Source organism: Ambystoma mexicanum, chromosome 5p (genome assembly GCF_040938575.1).
Source record: "Ambystoma mexicanum isolate Mex_15411 chromosome 5p, UKY_AmexF1_1, whole genome shotgun sequence".
NCBI classification, from domain to species: Eukaryota; Metazoa; Chordata; class Amphibia; order Caudata; family Ambystomatidae; genus Ambystoma; species Ambystoma mexicanum.
In genome coordinates, this window is record NC_090930.1 from 252,651,586 (window position 1) to 252,675,693 (window position 24,108).

Genomic DNA, 24,108 nt, shown 5'->3' on the forward strand with positions numbered 1-24,108 from the left:
ACTAAAGCTCTCACCGAGATGGAACTCGGTCGGATACGTGCTGTACTAAATCTGTGATGTGAATATGTATTATTAGCAAGTTGGTGATATTGTAAATATGATTTATGTGAAAATAGATTTACTTTACTGAAATAAAGGGGAGGTACTCCCTGGAATGTGAACTGCAGCATCACTATGACACTAGATTTCCTTCTCAAATCAGGAGAGGGGAAATACTTGTCATGATCTCTGCTTCCAAAAGGTCAGGGTTTTCCCAACTCCCTTGGAAGCACATCCATAACCCAGGTTCCGAGTGCCAACCAGTCCCAATTGGGACCTTTTGGACCCAGTCCTGGCGCCAGTGGCACCAGGCTCATAAATATGCCCAGTCCCAACGCTGGAAGCGCCGGGCTCATAATGCTTGGGTGGACTTACCTGCAGCAGACCATGCTGCTTACTTGCCTGCCAGTTGAGCCTCTGATCCTCTTCTGTTTGGAACTACTTTTCCTGTTGGGTGGGGCAGGAGCCACTCCCTAGATTCAGAACACTGGAACTCTTCTGGAAAGCAGGAACTCTTTTCTTACCTAGGCGTGGCTGTGGAAGGAGACACCTAAGCACTACAGGAGGCTATTTAAACCACACCCGATGGATGAATCTTGCTTTGCGTTATTCTGCATCCTCTGCAGCAGAACGCTCATCATGTCTTCTGCATCTGATCCTGGGCCTAAGGAAAAAGGCTTACCATCCTGAATCCAGTCTTCAGCAACACCTATAAAGACAAGAAAGAACAGGTTAGCATTACGGTCTTCAGTGACAGCTCTTCACTTACCTGGTCCATCGGCTGTCACCAACGCCTCGCGCTGCATTCCGGCATCTGAAAGACAAAGGCTTACCTACTCTTCGCGCGCTCCGGAGGCCTTTGGCGCTGCATCCCGCATCTGAAAGACAAAACAAGGTGCGTTTAAAGACATTGGGGAACTTTAATACTCACATGCCATTACTCCTTTCCACATCTAACCCAGTGGGTATTCCGGCACCCTGCAGCCGCTCCGAACTTGTACCTGCAAAATAAAAAGACAGTTAGAGCGCATCGTGAAGCAGGCAACAAGCGCTTACTTACGTGCTTCCAGGCGCTTCTATTCATCACACTGGCTCCATCTTCAACTCACTTCAGCCCGTCATCCGCCATCGCCGGAACCCTGCAAAACAAGAGACATCATTACTAAAGACTTTAAAGACATTAGAATTACTCGAAACTTACCGTTCGTGCAGTAAACGACGGACAGCAGTCCTCTGAAGTCAAGAGGCCTGCTCCCCTTATCCAGTGAAGAAACTGGTTACAGCTCCCTGCCCCGAGGCAGATGGAGAGCACAGCGTTCACTTACCTAAGGTGAGAGCGTTAACCTTTGGGGTTCTACAGGAGAAGAGAAAGGGAAGAAGAGAGAGACATTCAATAACCCAGTTCCTTAATCCCATATTTTCTATCTGCAGACATCTTACCCTTCGAGTCAGACATACAGTGCACAGAGGTCCAGCCCAAAGAGCCAGCCGTGTGTTACACATCACCTTTGAAGATACGGTATACGCCCAGTCAAGACCGGCGCCTCTACGAGAATCAGGTGAGTGTTACAGAACGCAAAGCCTACCACAAAACTCCCGTCCAGGCGCTATGGAAACCTCGGATACCGACCAGCTAGCCCAGTTACTTGGGGAACTAAGGGCAGAAGTGCATGCAGCCCGTCAGGAAACGAACGCTCTAAGAAGGGAACTGATTATTTCCAAGGAGCGAACAGATAATCTCGCTAGACAATTGCTACAGTCACAAGCCGGACAGACCCCGTTACCCGCATCTGGGGGAAATCTTCCTTCTACATCCTCTATGAATCCAGTGCAGATCAACCTACCTGGGAATGTACCTCTGGCTCCGCCCGAACGATTTTCTGGTGACCCAAAGAGGTTTGCAGTATTTATCAATCAGTGACGGTTGCATTTCTTATGCCGGCCAGCAGCCTTTCCAACTGATCAAGCTAAAGTAGCTTTCGTGCTTTCGTACCTTAGTGGCAATGCGGCAGACTGGTCGATCCCTCTAGTAAATCAAGATGATCCGGTCCTCCATGATTTTCAAGCTTTTCAGCTCAGTATGGAAAAACTGTTCGCAAGACATTCACAGGGGCAGGCCTTGGACAATGAGCTTCTTTTGTTGCGACAAGGTAATCAAGACCTTTTGGCTTATATTGCGTCTTTCAACAGACTGATAGTGGAAACTCAATGGCCTGAGGACAAAAGGATTACGCTGTTTTATAGAGGTCTACGTGGAGAGCTCAAAGATGTGTTAGCCCAAGTAGTGAATCCCCCACAAGATTGTTCGGACTATATAGACTTAGTCGTTCAAATAGATCACAGACTGCAGAACAGGAAGGCCGATCGTTCCAAGTTTGATGCTCGAGTATTTTCCAAACCGCCAACTCCTTCCAAAGGAGTAGACTCCGGGGAACCCATGCAAATAGGGGGTCTGAAAGGTCCTCTAACACAAAAGGAGCGGGAAAGGAGAAAACAGTTGCAATTATGCCTCTATTGCGGAAACTCAGGGCACTTTCTTCGAGACTGTCCGGTGAAACCTGCCAAGAAGGCAGTAGGAGCTGCAGTTACCAAAGTTACAAACTCTGAGCAGGGAAACGACCTTGCCCGACAAGAATAGAGGTCCTCTTGCCGAGCGTGAAAAGCAGTTCCGTGACCTCGCATTTCGTGATACCTATGGTCCTCATTAGCCCTGATAATCCGGATCGATTACATGCAATTGAAGCTTACGTTGACAGCGGTGCCATCGGCAATTATGTGGATCATGAGATGGTTTTGAGGATGAATCTAACTCTTTGTCCCAAGGCTGTAAAGGACGTCATTACTACGGTGGATGGTACGGAGATAGCCTCCGGGCCAGTAACGCATACCACTCAAGAGGTGACGCTAGTAAGTCAAGATGGACACCATGAGAAGATCGTGTTCGATGTGATCAAGGCCCCTCAGTTTCAGATTATTCTAGGAATACCTTGGTTAGAGAAACACAATCCTCTGATCGATTGGCGAGCAAGAACGGTCCAGTTTCCAGAATGTGCCTCTACTTGTCACCCTCCACCTGGTGTTGCACTGGCAGCAATTTCTTCAGAGACTCCCCAGTTACCTCCCGAATACCTAGAATACCAAGATGTTTTCCTGAAGGATCAGGCTAACTCTCTACCTCCTCATCGTTCTTATGACTGCCAGATAGACCTGATACCTGGATCTACTCCTCCTTGTAGTAGAATTTATGCCCTCACCGAGCCTGAGAACCTTCACCTTCGACAATACCTGGATCAATACCTGGCAAATGGGTTTATTCGTCCTTCCAAGTCCCCTGCTTCTTCAGCTTTGTTCTTCATTCCAAAAAAGGAAGGAGACCTAAGAACTTGTATAGATTATCGCTCCCTGAACCAGATCACCGTTAAGAATAGATATCCGTTACCTTTGATCCCTGAACTCCTGGACCAAGTCAGAAAAGCATGCATATATACAAAGCTGGATCTTAGAGGAGCTTACCACTTGGTACGAGTAAAAGAGGGCGATGAATGGAAGACGGCCTTCCGCACCAAGTATGGGCTATTTGAATATCAGGTCATGCCCTTCGGACTTTGCAATGCCCCGGCCGCCTTTCAATATTTTATGAACGATGTCCTCAGAGAGCTCATAGATGTGTGTGTTGTTGTTTACATTGACGACATCCTCGTTTATTCTTCATCGGAATCTGAACATCGGAAACACGTGAAAATGGTCCTCGAAAGATTGCGTCAACACAAACTTTTCGCTAAGTTGGAAAAATGTGTTTTCAACGTGACTGAAATTGAATTCTTGGGATTCATATTATCACCTGGCGGAGTGCGTATGGATTCAAAGAAGGTCGATGCAGTTCTCAAATGGCCATCACCATCCTCCGTAAAAGGTGTGCAAAGCATGTTAGGCTTCGCTAACTTTTACCGCAGGTTTATCCCCGAATTCTCTCGAATAGTCCAGCCCATCACTGCCTTGTTAAAGAAAAACAAACGTTTTGAATGGTCTACCGAGGCGGAACAAGCTTTCCAGGATTTGAAGACTAAATTTATCTCTGCACCAATCTTAAAACACCCTCGCCCCGAACTCCCCTACATCGTGGAAACTGATGCTTCAAGCCTTGCCATGGGGGCAGTTCTATCACAAAAGGACCCGGTAACCAATCAGTTGCATCCTGTGGCATTTTGGTCCCGCAAATTCTCGCCTCCTGAAATCAATTACACGATTACTGACAAGGAACTTCTGGCTATCAAGTCTGCCTTTAAGGCTTGGCGGCATTATCTGCTGGGGGCCCGACACACCGTTACTGTGATTACGGATCACCGAAACCTGCAATATTTGAAAACCGCAAAAGCCCAATCCTCTAGACAACTCCGTTGGGCATTATTCTTTGCCGAGTTTGACTTCATAATTACCTATCGACCTGGTACAAAGAACGGTAAAGCTGATGCCCTTTCTCGGATGGGAGTGGAAGAACACTTGATCAACCCTAAACCTGTACCAATCATTCCCGAACAAAGAATTCTGGGTGTAATCGCCACAGAATCCATAGAGGAAGTTAAGGATAAAGCCAGGCAACTTGTAACTCCAGCAGACATACAGAATTGGCATCTGCAGGGAAAGGACTTTGCAGTAAAGGACAACTTATTGTATTTCCAAGAACGATTATACCTACCCAGCACAGATTTACAGAAAAAAGTAATCTCTTGTTATCACGATTCTTTAATGGAAGGACATCCCGGTATGGCCAAGACCTCAGAAAAGATCAAGCGCTACTTCTGGTGGCCGTCTTGGAAAAAAGATATCAGAGACTTTATAATGTCCTGTGGAGTATGCGCCCAAAACAAGAGTCAAAAGGAAAGACCAGCAGGCCTCTTACGCCCTATTGACATCCCACCTCGCCCTTGGCATACGCTTTCTATGGACTTCATCACCGATCTACCTCCATGCTCCGGATACAATACGATTCTAGTAATCGTGGACTTATTCTCCAAGATGGCGCATTTCATTCCGCTCAAAGGCTTGCCAACAGAAGCAACTCTGGCCCGAGAATTTCTCGAAAACATCGTCCGACTGCACGGTTTTCCTTCGGTTCTAATTTCGGATCGAGGTAGTCAATTTATTTCTCATTTTTGGCGAAGTTGCTGTCGGTCGGCTCAAATTGATGTGAGACTATCGACCAGTCACCACCCTCAGACCGACGGACAAACCGAGAGGACCAATCAAACTCTGGAACAGTATTTACGCTGCATGCTGCAACAAACTGAAAAAACTTGGAAAGACATCCTTTGGATAGCCGAATATGCCTACAATAACTCTGTCCATTCGGGAACTGGGAAAACCCCGTTTTTTCTTTTGTACGGCAGTCACCCTCGAACCTCGGAGTTGGATCCCCTCCAAGATCTTGAAACACCAGCAGTAGACTACCTGCATTCTACAATCACCCAAGCCTTTAAGGAAGCTGTTTCTCACCTTCAAAGGGCTAAAGAACAATACAAGAAAGGAGCAGATCAACATCGGAAGGAAGCCCCTCAATATCAAGTAGGGGATCAAGTCTGGTTATCCACCAAATATCTACCTCTAAAAGGGCCACGCACATTCAACCCAAGATACCTTGGTCCCTATTCCATCACTACCATAGTAAACCCAGTAGCGGTCAAGTTGGACTTGCCCCCGCACATGAAGATACATCCGGTCTTCCACGTCTCTCTATTAAAACCCGTGCAACCTCAAACCCGACTAACTAAATCTCCAAAACCTATCCTAGTTGATGGAGAACTCGAGTTTGAAGTCAAAAGCATTCTGGACTCCAAGATCTCCAAATCTAAACTATTTTACCTAATTGACTGGAAAGGCTACGGCCCCCAAGAGAGATCCTGGGACCCTGCTGAATATGTCCACGCTCCTCGCCTAATCAAAAGATTTCACCGAACATTTCCTGACAAGCCAAAACCCCCGGAGAAGCCCGGTTTGGGAGGGGCCTTGAGGGGGGGTACTGTCATGATCTCTGCTTCCAAAAGGTCAGGGTTTTCCCAACTCCCTTGGAAGCAGATCCATAACCCAGGTTCCGAGTGCCAACCAGTCCCAATTGGGACCTTTTGGACCCAGTCCTGGCGCCAGTGGCACCAGGCTCATAAATATGCCCAGTCCCAGCGCTGGAAGCGCCGGGCTCATAATGCTTGGGTGGACTTACCTGCAGCAGACCATGCTGCTTACTTGCCTGCGAGTTGATCCTCTGATCCTCTTCTGTTTGGAACTACTTTTCCTGTTGGGTGGGGCAGGAGCCACTCCCTAGATTCAGAACACTGGAACTCTTCTGGAAAGCAGGAACTCTTTTCTTACCTAGGCGTGGCTGTGGAAGGAGACACCTAAGCACTACAGGAGGCTATTTAAACCACACCCGATGGATGAATCTTGCTTTGCGTTATTCTGCATCTTCTGCAGCAGAACGCTCATCGTGTCTTCTGCATCTGATCCTGGGCCTAAGGAAAAAGGCTTACCATCCTGAATCCAGTCTTCAGCAACACCTATAAAGACAAGAAAGAACAGGTTAGCATTACGGTCTTCAGTGACAGCTCTTCACTTACCTGGTCCATCGGCTGTCACCAACGCCTCGCGCTGCATTCCGGCATCTGAAAGACAAAGGCTTACCTACTCTTCGTGCGCTCCGGAGGTCTTCACACTGCATTCCGGCATCTGAAAGACAAAAGCTTACCAACTCTTCGCACGCTCCGGAGGCCTTCGGCGCTGCATCCCGCATCTGAAAGACAAAACAAGGTGCGTTTAAAGACATTGGGGAACTTTAATACTCACGTGCCATTACTCCTTTCCACATCTAACCCAGTGGGTATTCCGGCACCCTGCAGCCGCTCCGAACTTGTACCTGCAAAATAAAAAGACAGTTAGAGCGCATCGTGAAGCAGGCAACAAGCGCTTACTTACGTGCTTCCAGGCGCTTCTATTCATCACACGGGCTCCATCTTCAACTCACTTCAGCCCGTCATCCGCCATCGCCGGAACCCTGCAAAACAAGAGACATCATTATTAAAGACTTTAAAGACATTAGAATTACTCGAAACTTACCGTTCGTGCAGTAAACGATGGACAGCAGTCCTCTGAAGTCAAGAGGCCTGCTCCCCTTATCCAGTGAAGAAACTGGTTACAGCTCCCTGCCCCGAGGCAGATGGAGAGCACAGCGTTCACTTACCTAAGGTGAGAGCGTTAACCTTTGGGGTTCTACAGGAGAAGAGAAAGGGAAGAAGAGAGAGACATTCAATAACCCAGTTCCTTAATCCCATATTTTCTATCTGCAGACATCTTACCCTTCGAGTCAGACATACAGTGCACAGAGGTCCAGCCCAAAGAGCCAGCCGTGTGTTACACATCACCTTTGAAGATACGGTATACGCCCAGTCAAGACCGGCGCCTCTACGGGAATCAGGTGAGCGTTACAATACTTTAACCAATAGGAATCTTAGAAGTGTGCTTAGTATAATTCAGCCTACCCACCCCTTTGGGAAATACATAAATAGGAACTGCTTAGGACCTAGAGACACACATTCACCCATCAACTGATTGTCGGCAAAGCGCTCTGCAGGAGAACCCAGATCCAAGACTCCAGAACTCTGAAAGCAGAAGGCCCAATTCCACAGCTGAACCCTTCTCAGCTTGGCCTTTAAAATCTTGCAACCTGATTTTAACCCCAGACTTCCAAGGGGCACTCAAAAAAATCGAACAGCCTGGCTGTGCTGTTTCTGTTTCTTGCCAAGAACACTTGCCAGAACCCAGAGATCCAAACCAGTAGAGCAGAGCTGTAACCAGATAGCTGTAACCCAGAACCAACCCGTCAGATCCATTCCAAAGGCTGTGCAGAGACCAGAGTGCCGTGCTGAGTGCAGAACCGGGTGCCTGAATCATGTCCGGTGGGCTAGCAGAATTCCAGTCGAAAACCTTTGACCAGATCTTTGATGGGTCTATTCCAAAACCATAGTTGTGAGTATCTATAGCACAGAACTGTCCATAGCCAATCTATTATCCTTAAGTAATTCTATTCAACCCATTCTATCATATCCAGAACTGCATTGTAGAATCTCTTTTTCCTTTTCTGAATATTTCCCTCATCCATATAGTCCTTTGTAAATGTAGTGATAATATCATCTATGCGCTAATATATTTGCTGAAGAAAGACAAGTGTCTCGGCAGGCAAAAGTCAGAACAGAGGTGCCGTGATCTGGTGGCTGTCCGTTGGGTATCTTGCATCTTCATAGCCTCTCTAGTGTACAGTAAATCCTTGTTTATTTTCATTTGAAAATCTTGACTCTTTCTGAAAAAAAATCGACCTCTACTAAAACAAACTTCTGAACCGTGCATGCTAGAAACGAAATTTAAGTGTCAAATTGAAGCTAACATCCCCAGCTTTCAAACAAACTCTGACTTTCTATAATTGCGTTTCTCGCATGCTGAAAAGTTTGCCGCAAATCTGCATTTGGCCCAATTTCAACACGTGTAAAACAGCTATTCTTTGCATCTGACCTCAGAATTCCGTTTTCAACCTGCTAGTTGTTCAATCATCATTGCTAGTGCTTACCTGAAACTATACCAAGCGGCTCCCACTAGTTTTGAATCCCATTTAGAGAATTAAATCCATTTTTAGCATTTTCCCATTCATTACAAACCACATTCAAAAGCAATTGACCTGTTTTAAAATCATTCCTGTTTCTCCCTGCTTGCTGGTGGGATCTGGGATTGAAACTGTATTGGTTGAGATTGTATATTCCTGAAACCTGTTTTCTCTCCTTCCATCTCTATATTGCATATTGGGGGGATTGAGTAGTATCAGGGGGAAAGAGTGAGCTTGCATTTGATTGAACCCTTATCAAGTATTATTCTGTGCAGCATTATTTTACACTCCATATCAAGTATTATTCTGTGCGGCATTGTTTTTCTTTCCATATAAAGTATTATTCTATGCTGCATTATTTTCCTATCCATACTCGTGATTAAAGAGATTGTTGATTGTTGTGACATCCCCCAATGGTGATCATTGTATAAATATTAATATTGTGCTATATAGATATTGTTCAGAGTTCAAAAAGTGTCATATATATATTGTTCAAATTCATAAAAATAAATCTTTTAACTTTGCAAGACAGCCTGCTTCCTGGTTCAGTGAGACCGGGGGGATTCAAAGAGAGGGGCGTGATATAAGGGTACATCATTCAGAAATAAAAGAACTTATAGACAAACATATATATAATTAACGGTCCCAACTGTGCATCACACGCTAGGCATTGACTTAGGTGGAGGCCGGGTTGAAATCACTTACAGGAGGATACCTTGCAAGTAGGGATATTGGGTGTAACCAGATTTCTTTCTCTACCATTAAAGAGCAGAGTTAACGACAAAGAGTAATGGTCGCTCTCTGCTCTAGTCACAAACTCCAATTTATCATATAGTTCTTTTGATTTTATTGCATATTACATACCAGAATCAGCCAGTAATATGGTCATTGATGGGTCTAAGGTAATGTTATAATACGACTTTCTGAGCATTTTTTTCATGTGCCATGTTGCAGACATATAGTACTATGTGACCCATTTTTGATGAAATGACTTCTGCCCCGCAGGAGTATAGGAGTAGTAGTAGTGGCTAAACAGCCTACTCGGGCCTCACACTTCTACAAAACAAGAGTGATCCCAAATAAGGTGGAACAGAACAGTCAAGAGATATACCTCCTTTGCCTTTTGTGGTAATGTGGGGCGAGGCGAGGCTATAGGACGTGAATGTGGAACAGTAGCAACTCAAACAGCAAAGTACAACAGTTCAAAATAAAGGAATGTACAATCAAGAATCTATCAAATAATATCCTATAATTAAACACACCATCTCTAATAATAACTAAATAGAAAAACACTAAGAAAATCTGCTCCTGTGGAAATAGCACAGAATATGCACCTGCACTCTGGATAATGAAACTGGGGTGAAAGGCAATCATATCGCAATGCTCATAAAAGGATATGTTCTTGTTCTTAAAAAGGTAGCTAGTATTGTGGGTCCCAACAAATGGAGCAAAGCAGCTGAACCCCTCTCACAATTCTTGCTGGTTCGACAGTGTCGCCGTTTCTTGGTGCTGTGCAAGTGGTTCAAATGAGGTTCAGATGCTGCAGGACAGTTATCCAGATGGTGAGCAGGCGTCAACTTGGGTTTTAAATAAGGCTTGTGGTGGTTTGATGCAGCTTTTGGAAGAAAGGGGTCGATAGGGCCACCACGGACAGATCAATCACATCTCGAAGATGTAGGTGCTGGGAGTTCGAGGCACTTGGTCTAGACATGACGGTTTGAATACTCCTGCAGTGGTGAGCTTCTGGTTTGAGCTGAGGCAATGACTCACTCAGCTGGCGCAGTGCAGTGGTGAGCTGGTTTTGAGGATGCAGCAACAGTATTCCAAATAGTTTGAACAAGTGCCAAAAGGCAGCACTACAGGTTCTGTTGGTTTGAATCAGTTTAAATGTGTTTGAAACACAGGAGACCAGCTGCTTGGCTTATTCAGTGTCTGTGAGTCCGAATCCAGGGGCTCTGGTAAAAGATAGGTCATTGTTCTCTTTCTTCCAAACAAGCAAAGGCTGACAAACAGCTATAGGGGTCACTCACCTCCAGTGAGGCCCTTGGCATTGCTGTAGCTGACAGAGAGGCATGTCTCACTCCAGCAACAGGTCACCCACAATGTGCCATGTGAATGGTTAGGGAGCAGAGCTTGCCTCTGCCATGTATCACTGGCCTTCACCTCACATTTGTGGGATTTTTGAAAGGAATGTTCTCCCAACAGGTTTCAAAATAATTCTTCAAGCGTTGAAGTCCGGAGATGAATCAAAGGAGGAGTGGGGACCCTCTCTTTAATAGGAAAAAGTCCATAGGAGATTGGAACAAAAACAACCTGTTTAAGGGTCCAATCCCTGTCTTCGTGACAAGTGGCTTTGCCTTCTGACATCATACCCAAAGTGCTTTGTGCTAAAGGAAGTGGAAGAAACAGAAAGGAATGAGCGATAGAGAGAGAAACAAGCTGGTGGAATCAGCATCTAACAATTCTGAGCTATCTCTCTCTCTACTACACTAACCCCGCACTCATCCCTTGCCCACAACATCAAAAGGAATTTGGTATGCAACACTGTGGTGTGATGCTAATGCTTTTGTTTAGGGCCTGCCCTTTGATTCCTGTCTCCCAGAACAGCTCCTGCAGAGGGACTCTTTTGTTGGAGAGAGGTGTTACCCAGCCTCACAAAGCATCAATAAAAGGCAGCCTCCAGGGTTCCAGTCCTGTTGGGTGCAAGAGGGCATCCCACCTGGGTGGATTGCAAACAGCCTGTCCACAGCTGGCGTAGGCTCACATCTTCGACAAATGTATGATACTAATCAGATATGGCTGATATAATTATATGAAATACTAGCCACCATACCCTAAAGTCAGGCATGGCTTATATTTAAAGTATACAACTGCCACCACTACATCCAATGCTCTCTTCCTAAATACCTGCCTTTCGCTCAGCCACCTCTAAGAGTCAGACGCTTCTTCAGGCAGATAGTGGGGGGTAAATCACTCTCCTCTGCAGGTGGTATGACCTCCCTGCCCCTCCCAAACTTAAGCCGGACCACCTAAAGTTCTTGAAGCAGCTAAAAACTTTCCTCTTTTCCTCAGCTTTCTCTCTCTTCCTCCCCTGCTGACCTACCTGTCTGCCGCACTGACTGGTTGCTTAGCTACCCTCAGTGGGTACCAGGCTCTCTCTTGATCGATCACCCCTGCACTGCCTCCGGGCTTTCCATGCACTTGGGGCTGTGACTGTAACCTCTACAGTCCCTTGCCTCCTTGGACTTACCCAGAGCCGCACTGCCCTGTGCTGCACTTACTCAGAGCATTGCTGCCCTGTTGTCCCCATCCCTCTCCCTTGCACTTCTCGTTTTTGCACTTGCACAATCTGAATGACACACATCCTAGTAAGATTGTTGTCTTGTCCTCCCTCTGTCTTCACACCCTTGTCTTGTTGCACCCAGAAACACCTGTGTACAGGCGTTTTAAAAATAAAATGACTTATCATATCACCAGGTTAGTAATTCACATTGCTATGTGGTTTTAAGGCAGAGGAGCAGATTTAAATGCAGCCTCTGACCTGCAGTGACTTGGCTGTCACAGCAGCTGTCAAACTGCACCGGGGAACTCTGAAACTGCTCTGTGCCACTGAAGAGAAGCTGCAGATCAGGACATTGATGCAGCAGTGCACATGAGTATGTTATGCTTTTCACATGGAGCTTTTCAAAAGGGGGATCTGGTTAGCAAATCACCCTTCCTGAGACAGAATTATCTGCATCATTTTATTAATTAATCAAAATAAAAAAGCCAGGGCTTCTACATCCTTGCCAGAAGGCAATTCCTCACCCTGTTTGTTCCTCAATCTTTCCTTGCATCTCTGCCTCCTTCCACTTAACTTGCTTTCTCCGAATTTCATCCCCTTCAGATGTTTCATGCTTTCGCTCTCTTTTGGTTTCGTTTTCCTCCCTCTGTAGTCTTGTCCACTGCACCTCTTCTACCTCCTTTCTTCAGTGGTTCCATATTTTCCACCCTCCTCTACTCTCTCCTTTCCCTTTCTTACTTGAACCATCCTTTCTTTCTCTTCCTTCTCCCCTCCCTGCCTCTCTCTTCAAGTCTTTCCACTCTCGTGTTCCTTTCTCTCCTTCTCTTACTTGTGTTCGGCATTCCTTTTCCTCTAACCCCTCCTGCTTCTCTGCTTCTCCACTCCTGCTGTTTGCTCTTTGCTTTTCTCTCTCTTCCTGCTTTCCCAAACACCATTGCTCAGGGTGAAATTCTTAGTACCTTGATGTCAATGCATGCCCGTAACCAGAGCCTGTGAACACCTAACCATGCTCAGCTGCATAGCGCAATAAACTGAGTGTGGGGATTGGCAATCTAAATTCAAACTGTGTTCTATAGCTGCAACTATTTGGTTCATACACTTAGTAGGGCCATCCACCATTTTGTTTCTCACATCCTCATTGTTTTGCTGCTTTCTGTCCTCCTGCCATTGGCAGTCAGTTCACTGTTCCAGTCCTGTGATTGCTCTGCTCTCCAGCTTGCAGTCCCATGCAGAGAAGTGGGCGATTGTCATTGAGCTTACTGTGAATTAAACCATTGTTGTATGTCTGATTGTTCCGGGACCCCCGCATTCTCATGTTTTCTCGTTGGTACCGTTGTCCTTGCCTGGCACTTGATTCTGGTGTCTAGGTGACGAGAATATCCTTGCCTCAAATGCTGAAGACAGACTTGTTTATTAACAAGCTCACTTTCCTCTGATAACTGGCACAGTCCCAACAGAGTCTGGCACAATATGGATCCCTTCGAGACAAGGGAGTGCATGTTTGGGACATACACAGGGACTTCTGGAGGTCAAACAGCAAGGCAGAATTGGGAGGGTGAGATGCACTACATATTAAAGGGTTAGGAAGCCTCTTCCTAAAAGAGTGGAAAGACAAATTACTGTGATGGTTAACGGATTGCCTTGTGATGCTAGTGGGGAGGTGGAGGGTCACTGATTAATTCTCTTTCACGCCCTTCCTGGCAAGGTGTGCATTCATTTTAACCACATTAAGTGGTTTTCTTCTACCAGGTCTAGAGATCCCTGATCTACGGTATAACACTTACAAGGGTCCCATTCTTTTGAGGGTCTTGGCTTTCCTGTTTTGAGGTACAGTAGTGTGTGCTGAGAATGTATTTCTTCTAAGGTTGATGATAGGCTGAGGGATCCTCTGTTTATCTTCTCTGGACCCTTCATCACAGAGCGGGTCGAGGCATCCAGTGCTCATGTTCGCTTCGGCGTCATCACTCAGCCTAAAATATGAGAATTTCTCTCAATTTTTCTCAGAGCCTGGTGAAAAGTGGGCACACGATTCAGTGCTCAGGTAGGGGCACAGGCAAAGAACTCTGTACTCGAAGCAAAGCATCCAGTGATGATTTTGCTGTCTTTAGTACAATGATTGCGATCATACAAGCCCTGGAGCCCAACATAGGGAAAGATGAGTTCTTTGCAATTCCTGTTATCCTTTCGGCAATGGACAACAATGATTTAATTGTATTTAACACAATGTTTTATATTAATACTGTTTTGCTTTTGATCTTGTAAATAGGAATAATTTGAATAAACCAATGTATTACTGAATGGATTGATTATAATACAAATGCCTGATCAGGTATTAGAGCTGTAAGCAAATAGAGTTCTGCAGAATACGGCTTGTATCGGGCAAGACCAGGCAGTCAAAAAATCCAGTGGTATGCTGCTTATAGCAAGAATGAATCCAGCTCCCTACAGCCTTATCTGGAAACAGGGTCAGAAACCATCACAGAGGCTAGCAGCAAGCAGTCACACAAATCCAGTGACCGGGAACGGTCGGAAGCGGTGTTCCACTACTTTTACTTTGACCTGTTTACCATTTTTCTCTACTTTTTACAACCATATTCACCATAATATATAGATAATGTGTCCATTCAAGTGTAAAGTTGTATGAGGAGCCTCAGTTTCTAGTCACTTGCACTATTGCAATGCCCCAGCTTCAACACCTTGTCACATGTTGCACTATGCTTCCGCCTATCCTCTCCCCTGCTGAGACCACAGTTCCACTACTTTGTTCGGTACACTTCTACCACTGCAAAATCCCATTGTAAAGAAAAGAATGTTTAAAATCACCCTCCTTAAATCAGGTTCGAATACAGCCCTTCACTGACTCCACCAATCATATGTAGAAGAACACCACCACCAATCTTACGGAGGATTATGAGCACGCTCCGAAACAACTTGAGTGAGACATATGGTGGAAACAGACTTTCGCTCTTTCCCACTTCCCGACACCTCACAGTTCCAGCAGTGGTACCCCAAATTAATCCCATGGACCCTCAACAAAGCAATCACTTTAATAGAAAATCCACTACCCATGCCAGGTCTAAGGACCAGCCAGGAGCGGGTGCGCTGAGAGGGACAAGTGTTGGTTAATGACATCCTGTGATGGAAGTGTAACAACTGGGGGTATGTGTAAAGAGGTCCAAGAATCGTGAAAAGCAGTAGAACCAAAGTGGCCGTGGGAAGTGTGGTAGAGCACGCCATAGCTGTGCACAAGACAGGGAACATAAAAGATCAAGAAGCGAAGATGCCACACTGAGCAGTGAAAGTGAAGGGAGCAGCAGAATGCCAGGAAAGCCACTGCGAATGGGAGCAGGGGCTTCCACTGGGCGGCATTTGGTTTCAGGAAGGATGTCCCTGGGTATGAGTTGTAGTTCACCATGTGTTCAAAGCTTCTACATCAATAGTATTCTGTGTTTTCTCTGTGATTTAAGTTCAGTTTGCTCTGAGGGCTTTCAGGTCTTTCCTTGTTCCCATTACTTTGTTATTTCATGTCATGGTCTTCCATGCGTAGACCTAGACCCCCCCCCCCCCCGCCCACCCGCACATACTTTGTCTACTGCTCACTGGTTCATTCACCTCCTTCATTTAGAAATTCCCTGTTCGACACTCTACACCATCATGATAGCTTCTTCTGTATTGGGGTAAGTGTGCCGCTGATGGAGCCTCTGCTTGGTGCTTGGAGGAAGAGTGTGTGTGCTCGAGGCATAAGTGAAACCAACGGTTATCAGGCATTTCAATGCTTTGGCGAGAGCTTGGAACCGTTGGACTTTGAGTGTTGTTAATGAGAATTTGAATGACTGCTGACGCCCATTAATATGGCACAGCAGGAACTTGAAGGCTTTCTTCTTCCTGCATGACACAAAACTTGAGACCTGTGAAGGTCCCCTGCCTCTGTGTGGTCTATAGGGTGGTTGTGTGGGCAGGGTTCCGCCACTGCTCTAAGATACTGGGCCTGGAGGAGGTACACTGAGTATTATCCACACCAACCCACCATTCTCCATGACTAAGGAAGACGGCTATCACTGGTGGCATACCTTTACTTCTCCTTTTATTTTTAAGGGGTTCTCATATATGTTACGTTGACTTATATGTGTATATCGGACCCATCTCTTAGTGGCCCTTTAAGTTGCCGGTGGACCTTGCAGTGGCATACCTGCAAGAAACTCCTGAGAGGCTTATTAGACCTGATGAACTCTGTCAATTTACTGGTGGCACCTGAGTCAGAGAATACGCTACCATGGATAGTTCCTACGAGAATGCATGAGGGCAGTCTGTCATTGGCATAAAGGGCAGAACATGCACAGCCTCTGCCGGTCCATGGGAGAAACTGCAAGGATGGTCCACTTGGCGTGAATGGAATGCATGTCTAATTTAGAAGATGATGGCTGAGCTTAACATTGGCTCAGTCCACATTGCTTCACATGGTGGAATATCAAAAGAGTCAGGTAAGATCAAGTGCAGAGAACCTCTGCCCCAATCCCATTGTGGTTGCATTCGAGATACACAGGTGTCAACACTAATGCTTGAGACAACACAAGGAGAGGGGCTAGAACAGTTAGACTGGGGTGTGTGAGAAAGGAGTTGGAGTTGAGTGGCAGACGTAAATGGAGGCAGACAGAGTTGGCACCAAGGAGGTGCAGGAGAGAGTAGGCTGAGGTAGAAGCATGAAGGAGAAGGAAAGATGAGTCTGAGATGGAGGTAAGGATGTGTAGGCAGGGCGAACAAAGGGGTGCCAGGAGGTCAAACACGCATAAGATGAGGTTGAGGAAGGACATTGGGATAAAGAAGAAAGGAGGTAGGAGGTAGAAGAGAAGTAGAGAGAAACCCCAATTAAAGGGAGGTGTAAAAGACCAGAATGTCAGCAGGAAAAACAGCAAGAAGGAAGGTGTACGAAGTATTGGGGGAAGAGGAATCTTAAAGGGAAAACAAGGAGGATGTTGAGGGTATCTGGGAGAGGGAAGGAAGGAGGCAGGAAGGGACATAAAGTAGAAAGAAAAAGTTGAACAGAAATGTCAAGAGGAGATGTGGGATAGAGAGGGAAGGTTGAAGTAGATTTTGGAACATAGGAAGGAGGTTGGACTGTTTCAGGATGAGGTTAGAAGGAACATTGAAGAGTTTGTGGATCATCAGGGGTAGGCCCTAGGAAAGAGTGAACCTGGTAAAGATGGAGGTACGAGCAAAGGCAGAGCATTGAGGAAGTGAATGAGCAGGGACAGACCAGGAGAGGATAGATGGTGCAAGAGAGATCCTCATATACGTGAGAATGTGCTAGCCTGTCAGGGAATAAGGTGAAGATGAGGCTTTGGGGAACAGAGTCAGGCTCCTGAGATGGTGTGAGGTGGTGAAAGAGTTGAAGTAAATCCTCTAGCCTCAGACTACAGGCCTGTTGATGGAAGATCTAGCATATCCCAGCTTCTGCCCTTAAGTAGGCCTTACATGCATACATACGTGTGCCGTGCGACACCTGAAGGGGTGTTTCCCAGAACTAAGGACGAGAAGAAGAGGACCAGCAAGAGTGAACATGAAGAGACAAGAAAAGTGTGGGGGGCACTAAGAAATAAACAGGGCCCTTAGTTGTCTGTGAACTGAGCATATGCACCCATAACTGAACCTGGATTAAGATTCACAATCTAGAAGACTTGAACTACTGCAAGCAAGGAGAAGCCATCATATTGTTGTCACTGAAGTTTTATGCAGCATTCTTGTTGTTTTTGCCCAACCCTTTAGCAAGCCGTAGTAAACCCTTGTAGAACTATAACTTCTAGTGTCTGCCTTTCGTTGACCATACTTGGCTCTGTGCCATGGCTCACCGGTAAATGGCACAGGCTGGCATGGAAGTTGGTGCTTTTGGGAGTATTTGAATGATGTGAATGGATGCTGCAGGCAGGTCCTGGGTGTCCTTGTCGCCTCTGCAAGGGGCAAAGTTAGGAGTGGAACATAAGGAGATTCTCTCAGTGAAGTTGCTAATTTAATGATTGATGAATAGTTAACAGCTGAATAGGAGAAGACACGCTGGCTCTATTTTCCAACTTTGCTCCCCCTGGCTATTGCTTGTGCAAGCTCTCTTAGTCTCCTCTGGGGGGTCAATCGGGAACGTAGTGAACCAAGGGAGTATGAACAGGGCAGGGGAGGAAGAGTAGGAAGCTACACACTTCTAAAGGACCGAGTCATTGTGATGCTGGAAAGGCCTTTTATGGACAGGGCCTCCTCATCCTTGTCCCACTACCTCCTTAGACTATGCTTCCTGTTTATTTTATGCGCAGGAGTCCAGTTTGAACCCCTGGCAGTGCAACCCTTAATTTTTGTTCTTGGTGAACAAATACCCATGGGATATCCTTAAGCCATGGCACCCATGGGTAGGGGTACACACTTGTATGCCTAGGGTTTGTTTTGGGCACATGTGTGATACCCACAGAGCAGGGTATGGGCTGGTGGCAGCTACATGCTAACTTGACAGTCGCTCTGGGACTCCTGCCTTTTTGGGACACCCAGGCCCTGCCATAGGAATCAATTAATTCCAGGACAAAGGCAAGATGGCCACTGGTGGCCTCTTGGTTTCCTTTGCATTTCCCCCCTTGTTTCTCAAAGTCCTGAAAATCCCTGTCTCTGTTCCCTTCCCCTGACTGGATGTTGGGTGGAAGGACCATATATAGAACTGGCGCTGCTGTTGTGGATACAGCCCAGGGGTGGAACCTGCCTGAATGGACTGAAATCACATTCTGTGTTGTGGGTGTCTGTTTTTGGTTGTGTCTCTCAATGCCTGATTCATCTGTCATCCATTCCCTTGCGTGTATTGCCTTCTAGGCGCAGGAACTTTTGGACTTCCACCCCTGGCGCTACTAGGTCGTAGGCGTCCACGTTTCTTCGGGACAGGTGGATTCTGGGACTAGAGACTATTCCAATTTGTCCTAGGCGTCCTCGTGCTGTCGGAACAGGTTACTCCGGCAATACACACCAAGGGACGGTGACTACAGGAGCATTAACACTCTATCCAGCGGTAAGTGTTCTGCCTTCATTACTGTCTCTATACTTCTCGGTATAATCTTGCCATATTAAGCCCTTGTTTTCTCTGTCTCCTAGAGAAGAACTGCCTGTTCCTTTTCTCCTCTCTGGCCTGGTACAGACGGCCCTACAATCACTGCTACAGAATCAGGATTCCCCACAGCAGGTTAGCTAGAGTACTAGTGTCAGTACTTGGTTGACGATATGTTCATAGCCTAACGGTCCTGTTTTTCTACAGTATCCCGATCACGGCAGCTGCAATCCATTTCTGGTCGACGTTACCTGGTTCTCGCTGGTGTCCTTCATCTCTCGGCCAATTGACCCCTCTGCGTGTACCCTCACCCAGAGAGTTACATTGGTTAGGAGATCTCCTCCCCTACACTACGTGGGCAAGTTATCCCGTTATTTTCTGGCATTCAACGCAGATTTCTCGCATATTTGACACGCATATCACTCCACTCGGATGGGAGGCTGTGAGGGCTGTACGGTCCCCCGCCAGTTGGAAGTCCATCTACAAAGGAACCAACTGCTGAGAGCGACACATGCGATGGACTGGGGCTTTGTCGGGGGTGCTGACGGATCTTGCAAGGTAGGCGCTCAGCCAGAAATATTTTGGCGCACCTTTGGTGCACTTTCACCCTAAGACACTACTGACACTGTGGGTCTACCATCCGCAGACCCAAACTACTATCATCCATATAGAGGTGCCTGAAGCCCAAGCAGGATTCAATTGTGCTCAGAGATGGGAGAGCCCTTCAGACAGCTGACTTCCATACCATCCATGTGAAGGTACATCAGTTAATTTAGTTGCATTCATCTAGGCCGGAAAACGACCAGAGCTGGTTAATCTAATATCAGAAGCAGGCTGACATTCAGAAAGAAACCCCCCAGTGTTGAATGGACACTAAGAAGAAATACATGGTATCTCACCCCTGACATTTATGTAAGAGGCTGATGGAGTGAGAAGTACCTTATATGAATTGGAATACGGCTGGGTCCTGGGCGCTACAGTGTTTGAGAGGATGAGCCCAGCGGGCGACTAGCACCTGTGGGAGGAGACTGCCGGAGATGTTCAGGCATTTAAAGAGGTACATATAAATTCAGAAGGACCGAGCAACATACAAAGGGCACCAGTAAGAAAAAAGGCACAATGAAGATAACCCCTGGAATGTATTGAACATTATAAAGAAATATACAGCATCAATGCCTCTGACATTTATAAAAAAGAGGCTGCTGCTGCGAGACTTCCTTTATACAAGTTGCAGTGCAGTTGGGACTGGTGCCGCACTGGGTTTGAGAGGATAAACCCTGCGGGCAATAAATGAATGTGGCTGGAGGATATTGGTGGCCTCCGGATACCTAGCAAGAAGCATATAAACTTAGTAGTGGCAGAGCAACATGACGCAAGGCACCGGTAAGAAGAAAGGCCCAATGGATTCCTTTACCAGCTCCCAGTCCTCTACCCTGGGTACGGCTGCTCTGAATCGAGAGAAGGGACCAGATTAGTGCTGGTCATTGGGCCGGCTCTCGCCAGATCTGAGATCCGGCACCAGATGTGAAGCCGGATCTCGGTATCCGGCCAGAGCCAGCCACCCCAAACACCAAACCCATGCTCTGTGCTGGGTCACTTTGAGTGAGGAAAAAAGAAAAAAGACACCTGCAATGGCATTGCGTAGGGGGGCGGAGCAGCTCATTGCCGCCATGAGCGCTCTTCTGGCTCCGCCCCCCTATGTGTACATGACACCAGGACCGCAGGCCGCCTTAAGGATGGCTGGCCTGCACTTAGCCCACGCCATCCTGAGGAGCCAGAGCTGCCACATCGTCATCTGGTGTCTGCTGCTGGATCTGCCGAGCCTGCTGCTGGATCTGCCATCGTCTGGATCCTGCTGCTGGAGCTGCCATCATCTGAATTCTAGAGCCCGACCTCGCCGACGCTGTTGCCGTCACTCCTGGTAAGTTCCTTTGCTTGCCTCATCAAGGCACCGCACCCACGCAGACTACACTGCCGAGCCCGCGAAGGTGGAAACTGGGCTGCTCGGAGCAGATCTAATCTGCCCTACGCGAGCACACTGCACACAGAGCAGATTAGTCTTTGTGCACAGTGCACGCACAGGGCAGAGAGGACCGTACTTACTCTTAGCACTGTTAAGGGCATAATTTGATATTTTCACTTTTTTACTTTTTACCTGCTTCACTATCACTGTTAACATTGCTTTTAATGCAAAATTCAGGATAGTTTAAAGATATTTAAGTTTACCCCTTTGTTTATACTATGAGCTATTTTAACAGAGAACTAACGCTGGCTAAGAAGTGACCTGCGCCAAACCGGCAGCTATTTTAACTATGGATATTAAGATTATGACTGTTGTCACAAAGGGCCATACAGCATTTGTGTGTTAAACCTTGCCAAATAGAAGCAGACTGGTTGTATTTTTCAGTTTGCGTTTTGTTTACCCCGATTTAAATGTGAAGAATTATGTTTTTCATGACATTGGGGCATCAGTAGAAAACACCATTCCTCGTGTGTAGTCATGTATTGGCGAATAAACTGGCACAAAATGCAGAACTGAACTCAACATGGGCCATGCAAGCAGTGACAGCAATGTCTTAACATGTCCCAACGTGCGTGTGTAGCAGCACGTAGACCATTGCATGTGGGGACAAGGCAAGGGTCGCCCTGTTTAGGCATGTTTGTTTTGATGGTACAGATCCTCTTCCTCTGACACCTATTAATCAGCAGGCCTGCTGGGGTGCAACACTACACATGCCCACCCCCCCACCCCTAAAAGAAAATGTGCACAAACGAAAGCAGCCCTTGGGGTCACACAGACCTTTGATCTCAGCTTTCCGATCTAAAGCTTAACACTGTTCTTTTGGAGAGGGCACACTAGGGCAAGGGTGCACCTAGGCCAATTTGCCAGTGGTCGTCATGGGCGTAGGACATGGGGGCAAATGGGGACAAATCCCCTTACACAATCTTAAGTGGGGGGGATACAATGGCATTTATCCCCCCCAGTTTGTGTGTCCTGGAGTCTGCTCTGCAGGCAGTGGCATGTGCACTGATGCGTGCAAACTTCCGACTCTGAAATGACTCTGAAGTTTGCACGCATCAGGCGTGGGCCGGGTGGATTCTATCCGAATCCGTTTCCATTCTTGTACAGTTACAACAACAGTGGGGGAGGGGGCAGGGAACAACTCTTGCTCGTGTGTTCCAGGCTCCTCTCCTCCCCCACCTCCGGGGAATATGACACGTGCCAGGCCAACCCTGCCTGTAGTGTGCAGTGCACTGCTGCGCAGCCTGCCAGCCTCCTCCCCCTCACCTTCCAGAAGCCACTAGCAGTGGGCAGTGATGCGTGCTGCTAGCCTTCTGAGAGTGTGAGGTGAGACAATTTGAATGCTCCCTGCCTCCTGCTGCGATGTTGACGCCCGCCATCATGACCTGCTGGAAGAGTGAATTGTCACCTTGATGCCACTGGTATGATCTGCTAATTTGTGAAACCTGATAGTATGGAGAAGCCTGGTTTGTTATCATTACAGAATCATTACCCACTGATAGAGAATCATTGCCCATTTAGGGATTAGTTATCCATCATTGCATCCTGTTCAGTTATCCATCATTCATTCTGATTAGTAGTGACATGAAGTAGTGACATCATTAGACTATCCACATATATGTAGCCATTTGTATTTGCTACAGAATGAGGCCTGTTATATTTGAAGTGCCATGCAGAGACACATATTTGTAGAGTTATTTTGTTATGTATTATATATGCATGTAGAGAGACACGAATGAGTGTGCACTTAGAATATGCATGAAGTCTGCATATACATAGCACTTGGTTTGATTGAGTGAATGTGCTACGCACTATAGAGAATGCATTTAGATGGCTCCTAAGCCATCCTGAATTGAGACACACAGAAGCGCCGCAGAGTGCGGAGAAGTTTTTATGAGTTAGTGTACGAGTATGCATAAACAGTTGCTTGGCAGACAGAGATAACACGACCCTTGTCCGAGTGGAGAGGGATGCTGGCCTTATCAGCCTGGGCTGGTGCTTCGCAGACAGAGAGAAGGTGGGGGCAGCACCATGGAGGGAGAAGTGTTTGCCTCACAGAGACATGCAGAATGATTGAGGGATTTGAATGGAGAAATATGAGGAGATGGTTTTTTGTACCGCAGGCAGACATAAGAAGGCCATGGCATAGATATGGTATAGATATGCAGAATATGTCACATTGACCAAAACACACAGTGATTGAAAAGTACAAGTACAGGCATCACAGACATTTAGGCACTGCTCACATTTAGAAACGCTGACAGACAGAAAGAGAGGCATTTTAGCATAGAGAGAGCGAGTGTAGCCATGGATATGTATATGTCATTGAACAGTATAATGAGAGGTGAGGCTTTGGGAGTTTCTAGTTGTTGGAGATGGAGTTTTGGATGGAGTTGCTCTCTTAGAGATTGAGAGATTGAGAGACGTTTGGATGACTGAGATCGAGGGAGCATTGGGGAAGCATTCTGAGCAGAACTGATGAGATCTGGCAGGGATCTGGCAGAGAGAGCCCTGGCCCTGACTGACTGGCTGGTTCCAGAGTTAGCGGGAGAGGAGAGACAGAGCAACACAGACAAAAAGGGGAGTATTGCTGAATAAGACACGTGCATGGGGAATTAGAACAGACACTCACACAGAGCTTTGGCTGACATGATAGATGGGGTAATCAGACAGGGTTTGTCTTAGAGAGAGAGTGTGAAGTATGGTGTGGAATGGAGAGGGATGGTGTGGAATGGAGTATTAGATTGCTTGCATTAGAAGCCTGTAAGGCTTACAGTTATTGCATTACTAGTAGATTTGCACCAAAAGCATAAAAGGTGCAAATTCGAGATTTGCATTAGAGTAGTGTTTGCATCATGCATTGCTATGTATGAATAAAAGTGTTTCTATTGTTGAATTGATTCATGTGTTTTCTTTGTGTCTTATGTTAATGTGTCCATAAGAGTAAGATAGGAGTAACACAGTGCACAAAGGCCCTGAGATACAAGAGCAGGGGCGGCATAGTTATCCACACCCCCTAGGAGATTGTCTAAGACTGACAACAGGCCGCCCAC